The sequence below is a fragment of the Microtus pennsylvanicus genome, chromosome 1 (genome assembly GCF_037038515.1).
Source record: "Microtus pennsylvanicus isolate mMicPen1 chromosome 1, mMicPen1.hap1, whole genome shotgun sequence".
NCBI lineage: Eukaryota > Metazoa > Chordata > Mammalia > Rodentia > Cricetidae > Microtus > Microtus pennsylvanicus.
Window position 1 is genome coordinate 195,718,283 of NC_134579.1, and position 8,115 is coordinate 195,726,397.

Consider the following 8,115-nt stretch of genomic DNA (forward strand, 5'->3'; position numbering starts at 1 on the left):
CAAAATGAGTCTAATCTTGCAAAGTATGTCCTCAGCTAACTACAGAGTGTATATTAAATTGTAAATCAACATCAAAAAAAATATCTGGGAAACCCAAAGAATTTGAAAACTAAATAACAAGCTTCTACTCAACAGATATTTCAAAGAAGAAAGAAAAATATTTTTAACTGGATAAAATGCAAACACAACACATCAAAATGTATGACATGGCATTAGTGTGGTAATTAGGGGGAAATTATAACCACTGAAAGCATGTGGTTAAAAAAGAAAAAAAAACTATGTCTCAAAACAGTGTTCATTACTTTTTCAAAGCAAACTAGAAGCAAAAATGAACCCAATTAGTCAGAGAAAGTAAATAATAAGGGCAAAAATCAATGAACTAGAAAAGTAGTAAAAACAATAGAGGAAAATCAATATAACTAAAAGCATTTCTATGTAACAATCAATAAAATTGACAAATTTCCAGCAAGGCCAAACAAGAAGAAAAATTTAAGAGAAACAACGACACAAATTTTGCAGTATCAGGAATGAGGAAAGTGCCGTCAGCACAGTCGTCAGTAATGGAGAATTTGGAATAGCTTTGGGACAATAAGTTTAATATATCTACACCCTTTTAGAGGAGAAAAATCTCAAGTGCTCATTAAATTTGTGACATTTTTTTCCAAACTTATCAGATTAACAGGCATTACTCATTTTTAATTTAAAATTGCAAATTTTTTCACAAAGGAAACTTGGAGTGCACAATCATTTTATAGCTACATTCTTCTAACTGCATATAAAGTAGATATGGTAGTAAACATATATGCTTTCAAAAATAAAAATAAATGACTTATTATCAGTAAATACTAGGAAGTTAGCATTATTTAAATTAAAAAAATCAGGTAAACACATCAAAAGACAGAATTTACAAGCTAATATTTTTTCCAAATCTAGGTTCAGTAGCTCTTTAAAAAACCTTAGCAATTTAGAGTAATAGTTTACCAAAAACAGAAATCAACATAAACATATGGAGGTTTCCATGGCTTCGAACATCCATTTTATTTTCGATAATCAATCAATGCAATTAACCATGTCAAGAGATGAAAACAGGAAACATACGATCTCCAAAAGAAATGTGGAAAAGTTCTTCAATGTAAACCCTAAATCCACAGTGAATAAATATCTGAGCAACAGTGGAAGAGAAGATAATTCCCTCAGTTTGCTGAGGAAGAGCTGGGAAAGATGAGTATGTAAAACCATAACTGACATCAAAAGACAGGGATTCAAATTAATCTCAGTTAAAAATCACAAATAATACCATACAGCAAATGACAAAGGCATTCTGAATAATATATCAAAATGGAATGAATACAGATTTTAAAATGAATTTATTTGGACAGCTATTGCTATGAGGTTTCCAAACATTATTATTCTGTCAAAGCGTTCAAGTATTCAGTAACTCCAGATAAATTGATCAGTGGGATGGACTTAGGGCCAATTCCAAATACATAGTTGCATAAGATGGTTGGCTTTTAACAGAAGTTTTGAAGACCTGATTCATTGGTGAAACAAGACTCATCTTAGTATATAGGACTGAACAATAAGACTTTAATATTAAACACACCAACCACTTCCTTTACTTTACCCAGGCTATGTAGCCGCATCAGTTTAAACTTAGATTGTATCATACTCCTAATACAAAGCCTAAAACAGTAAATATTGTGCAAGAAACATAAGAAATCACACCAATGTGATCCATGGAAGTAAATAAACCAATGATTTAGACTTCAAGACTTCAGTGTAGTATTATTTTGCTTGTACTTCAACAAATAAAGCTTACCTTAAGATCATAGTGAAGAGCTAAACCATTAGAGGCCAGGCAGTGGCAGGCAAACACCTTTAGATCTCTCTTAGTTAAAGGTCAGCCTGGATGGATCCAGTCTAAAAGAAAAACAGAGCAGAGTGGTAGTGGCTGGCACCTTTAATCCCAGCACTAGGGAGTCACATGCCTTTAATCTCAGCACTAGGGAGGTGAAGAAAGGAAGGGATATGGCTGGGTGGAAAGAGGACTATAAGGCCAAAGGAAACAAGAACTTAGTATAACCTAAGATTTGGTGGAGACAATTTCAGTCTGAGGATACAGTTTGAGGAGGCAATCGAAGTGCAGGAATGGCCCCTTGGCGTGAGCATTGGCAGAGGTAACTCTCTTGTGAATGGCTGTAGACCTATATTTCTATATGATATGGCAGCCAGGTTCTCAAGCCATAGTTCCCCACCTGAGGTGGTCATGTAGTCTGCCAGACAGGTTGTTGCTACCCTAACAAAGGATCAGGATGTTGTTTTGCTCCTTCTCTATAATTTGGGGGATGCCTGAATAGAGATGCTAATTCAGGCCTACCTGACAAAGCTAGCGTACAGACCAGGGAGAAGTGACAAATGGGCATAGAAAGGTGTGGTCAAAGATGTAGGCATGACCAGAGACATTCACCTGGTTACCTAGGAAACAGAATGCTAATGTATTTTCCCCTCAGTTTCCGTTTTGGTATAAAGGCTGTTTAGAGAATAAATGAGTAAATTTTCAAGGATGTGAACGCAGGACTTCATGAGGGATCACTGAGAATCTTCCTCCTGATAAAGCCATGTGAGTTGTGTCTTTACTCCTGTGCCTCCACACGGGTCCAGAAAAATAATTTATAGTTGGGGCTAGCACCAAACCCCAACAGATGGCTATACAGCTTCTCTGATCCCTCAGCTTTCACCCCCTGGATCTGACTCTGGGTTTTTATTAAGAACAATTAGAATTTGCGCTACCCTGATGCTCCTTGACAGACACTGTTAATAGTTTGAAAAGTCAAGATAATGTTGTGGGGGGAGGGGAAATCCTAATCTGTTTCTAATAAAAGGTTGCACCAAAGGATGGGGAAAGAATGAACAAAAAGATGTGTGCTATTGGTCATTTGAATTGCAAATCAGAGTTACAATGAAACATCGGTAACTATTAATTTAGCTAAAGAAAGAAAATTCTCCATCTCAAATGTAGGCAAGGATGGAGATGCTGAATCTCTTATACTGTGAGGAAATAAAATACTACATTCACTCTTAAACATAGGAAGATTTCTGAAAAGTTAAGCAAACACTTACCCTTTGAGCTAAGCATTCTATCTTTAATCAATAATCCCAAAGAAATAGAAGCCTGTCTCCATGAAAAAGCTTGAACATAGATTTTGGTAAGAGCCTGATTCTAACAGACAAAATCTGATTTCATTTCCAAGCTCCATCGGCATGTAAAAATATAAATAAAAAATGCTATGTCCAAAGAATGGACCATTACTCTTCAAAGAAAGGAATGATTTGATAATCACTATAAGAATAAATTTCAAAATAATTTGATGGAGTTAAGAGAAATGCAACAAATAATGTACAATTTATGTTTATATAAGAAATTAAGGAATGCAAAGTAATCATTTGTGATAAAAGTAAAATTAATCTTGCCCATGGATGAAAAATATGGACATTTGTATAATGGAAAGGTGGGATTTCAGAGGTAATTTAGGGAGCAATTTGCTTGATTCACTTTGTGTTACAGCCAATGTGTTTTTATTGACCAGCTACTTATGAAACATCTCTCATCAGCTCATAGTTTGGTGCTTGGCTCCCAGTTACAGTGCTTATGCTGGAATGTTCTAGAAACTTTGGAAGTCGGATGCCTTCCTTACATTTTAGATACAGGTCTCTGAAGATTCCACCCAACCCTAGTTCCTATGGCACTCTCTGCTTCCTGGTTAGAATGTGAACAGCTTCTGCCATGTGTTCCTTTTTGTTACTGCATGTTGTATTGTTCTGCTTTCTTCCTTTCCACAAAGGACTAAAATTCTGAAACTGGGAAGCAAAACAAATGTTTCCATCTTCACTTGGTCACTTCAAATGTCAGGGTAACTGACATACACAGGCTAGCCTCAAACTCACTATATCTCCCGTGATCCTCCTGGCTCTATATCACAGGTGCTAGGGTGAGAGATCCAAGCTAACACACACATATAGGGCACTGTTTGAATGTCATTTGTGGATTCATTAAGTTGTGGGTGTGGTTTAATGCCAAAAAGTATTAAATGACACACACACACACAAATGTATGTGTATAACGTAATTTATCGACTCTACTTGAGTAAAATAAATCAAATAAGAAAATCTGTGGCAATGTGAAAATAAAAGGTTAAGAGAAGCCGATCAAATGCAGGTGTTCTGGGATGTGTTTGTGGTTTTGCTTTTCTAAATTTACTGTGCTAATATAATACATCCAATTTAAACACCGGACAGAAATCTCAAGGTCCAAATCAGGAGCAGAAGGAGAGGGAGCACGAGCAAGGAACTCAGGACCGCGAGGGGTGCACCCACACACTGAGACAATGGGGATGTTCTATTGGGAACTCACCAAAGTCAGCTGGCCTGGGTCTGAAAAAGCCTGGGATAAAACCGGAGTAGCTGAACATAGCGGACAATGAGGACTACTGAGAACTCAAGAACAATGGCAGTGGGTTTTTGATCCTACTGCACGTACTGGCTTTGTGGGAGCCTAGGCAGTTTGGATGCTCACCTTAGGAGACCTGGATAGAGGTGGGCCGTCCTTGGGCTTTCCACAGGTCAGGGAACCCTGATTGCTCTTCAAGCTGATGAGGGAGGGGGACTTGATCGGGGGACGGGGAGGGAAATGGGAGGCGGTGGCGGGGAGGAGGCAGAAATCCTTAAATAAATAAATAAATTTTAAAAAAATAAAGTTTATTTTATAAACATTTTAACTATCTGCATTTTTCTTGTATTTAGAAAATGTATCTGATTTGGTTCCAACTTGCCTTAGTTGCCCTATATCAAGATCTATTTTCTCTTTGATGAAACGGCAAGTTTCAATTTTTTTTTAATTAAGTATATTATGATGAAATAGTTCATTAGTGGCATGTACATTAGGGAATTTCTTATTTTCTGAAACATGTTTTCCTTCCAAGTACTTGTTACATTTACACCAATATGCTCCAAACAGTAGATAGAACAGAAAGTTTGGTTTTGGTTCAAAGTTTCAGAGGGATTTTAGTGCATCATGGCAGCAGAAATATTGAAGAATCTCCTCACCTCTTGCAAAAATCTGGGAGCGTCTCAAACCAGAGGCTGGGAAGGAACCTTGAAAGGCCAGCCCCTAGGTTGTGTTCCCTCCAGCTAAGCCCCGCCTCATGATACACAGTGACAGCAGCAGGGGAAAGAACATTCAAGACGTGAGCCTCTTCGGGCCATTCCAGACTCAAATATCACATATGCATCATCAAATCCAATTCTTTTTTTCTTTAAATCTTGTGTTTTCCCTTTTCTCTCATGGATGTATGTTTCTTACTGGAATGTCCAGCTCCTGATACTATGAAATTGCTGAATTTGATTTGGTCCTGGGACCTGCCTTCTCTCCTGAGTCAGGGTGTGAGAGTAAGAATACATCTTCGTAGCCGGGCCGTGGTGGCGCACGCCTTTAATCCCAGCACTGGGGAGGCAGAGGCATGCGGATCTCTGCGAGTTCGAGGCCAGCCTGGTCTACAAGAGTTAGTTCCAGGACAGGCACCAAAAACTACAGAGAAACCCTGTCTCAAAAATAAAAAAAAAAAAAGAATACATCTTCATTTTCAGGAAAATGGGGTAAGGGTGAGAGGAACAAAGCTGTAGCCATGGAAAGCCGAGAAGTCATGTTTTATTTATTTATTTTTGTTTTTTATTATTTTACAATTATTTGGGTTTTGTGTGTGTGTGTGTGTGTTTGTGTATACACGCCACAGCATGTGTGTGGCAGAAGATGAACTGTAGGAGTAAGCTCTGTCTTCCTATCATGTGGGATCCCCAGCCTGAACTCAGGTTTTCAGCCTGGCTGCAAGTCCGTTTACCAGCTGAGCCATCTTCCCAGTTCTTATTTGTTTACTGACTTTGAAGGTAAAGTTTTTTCTTGTGCTTTATTTACCTGTTGGAAGTAGAGACTGTAATGGTGGTAGTGCAGTCTCTTGTACTGTGTGTGTTGTTTGCACCTGGACTCAGTCCTTGAATTCAGCCTGAAGCTTTTTGTCTTGTGTCTCAGTCAGAGACAAGGATTCTGGGTAGTCACAACCATACTTGCTTCTGACTGGTCTGATAGGATAATTTGTGAGCATGTATGTGAAATTCAGGACCATTAATATTCAGTGTTTCAACTGCGGGGAAAGGGAGAAGAGATCAATCATGTTGTCCACAAGCATTGGAGGTTTTGTTTGACTTTATTGTTTTAGGTTTATGGCAAGAAATGATATACATTTCTTAGCCTTAGTCATACAATTTTTGATAGTTTATTCTCTTTGGGGGAAAATATTTTACCAGGTTTGAGTTTTAGGTCTGTGGCCATAAATTTGAAAGACACCTCTCGAGACAAATATCTTTGGATTACTTATCTGAAGGAATCTGCCAATACACACACACGCACACACACACGCACACGCACAAACACACACACACGAAAGTAGCTTGAACTTCAACTTCTTATAAAAACCTTTAGCTAGGCATAGTTGGGAATGCCTGTCATCTCTGCTACTTGATCACTTGGGTAGCAGTTCACAACTTTGTGACCTGCTGGAGTGGCAGGAAGACTTCAAGGACATCTTGAGTTTCTTAGTATTCTTTCAAAGCGAATGAAAAAAGGAAAGCTAAAGATATGGTACAGTGGTAGCATGTTTACTTGGCATATGTGGGGCCCTGGGGTCAAGTCTGACTACTGCAGAATATAAAACAAAAGCAAACAACAATGAAACAAACCAAAACATAGCTAAAACATTCTGTCATATATGCTGGTTGGTTAGAATTTTTCTTTTTTTTTTTTTTTAGTGAAATTGAGGAATTTATCTAAGGAGAAGTCTAATACTGTGGAGAGTTGACAGAAAGTTAATTTAAAAATTGTTAATACACTATCTATATGACCTTTCCTTATTTAAATTTGTATGATGTTCCCAGTTAGAAGTGTATTTTGTTATTATCAGACCACATGCTCCCATCGCAAGCCATTGGGCAATACATATTTAATAGATGCTGAAGGTGATGGGGAAAGGCAATGACCAGGATGTAAGCAGTCTAAGTAAGTTAGGGACAATCATTATTTTCTTCATAAATATGGCCTATAATAGCACATGTTCTGTGCATTAGCTTTTCAATGTAGTTTCCCTTGTCTAGATGGAGAAATCAAGTTAGGTGTTATTAATTGGATGTTCTAGTGATACATTGAAATTATTCAGACATGCATTATTTAAAGCCGTGAAATATTTTAAATAAATAGTTTACATGTTTAATAATTGGCACTCATGTTTTGCAAATACCATATTTTAACAATATAATAAATTTGCAAATTGACTCTATGACCATTTTCATAAAACTTTTCTAAAATCTTAAGAATAATATTTGTCAGTTAACTATTATATTACCAAAATCAGCTCATAAAACACTGAGCAATGATCTATAAAATATTTATAACTAAGAAGTCTTGTGTCAGCATTGAGAACTTATTCTCTCCACCAACCACTGTCTTATTTTGGAGTAATTTAGGGTTGGCGTCATTTTAATTTTTAAAGGATTTCTTTAGTGTAGTGTGAATTTAAATCAGGATTAAGAACAATGATATTGAAAAAATATTCTAAAGATACTTCTGCAGGCTAGGAATCCTACAATCAAGGTGTCTGAAGACCTTATATCTAATATCTAGACCTTGGTTTAAACAGTAACTTCCTCTCAGTCCCCTTACTAAAGAGAGACCCCAGTGTAGAGGTTTCTGTGTCTTGAGTAGTGCCCAGGAAGCTACACTCTTGACTCAGTTACTTTCTGTGATGGCTTGTCTTGATTGTCCACCCTAATGAATGTAGAATTACCTAAAAGACAGGCCTGTAACTCAAACTGTGAAGGCATTTCCAGAGTGGTTTAGCTGAGGTGATATATTCCAGTCTGTATATATGCTCTACTATTCCATGGACTGGAATACTTTACTCAAAGGAAAGAAATGGAAGCAGAATCAGACTGTGTCTCTGTGTTCTGCATGGTGATCGCTGGCCTTATAGACGAACCACCATGCTGTCCTTGCCATGATGAGCTGGTGCC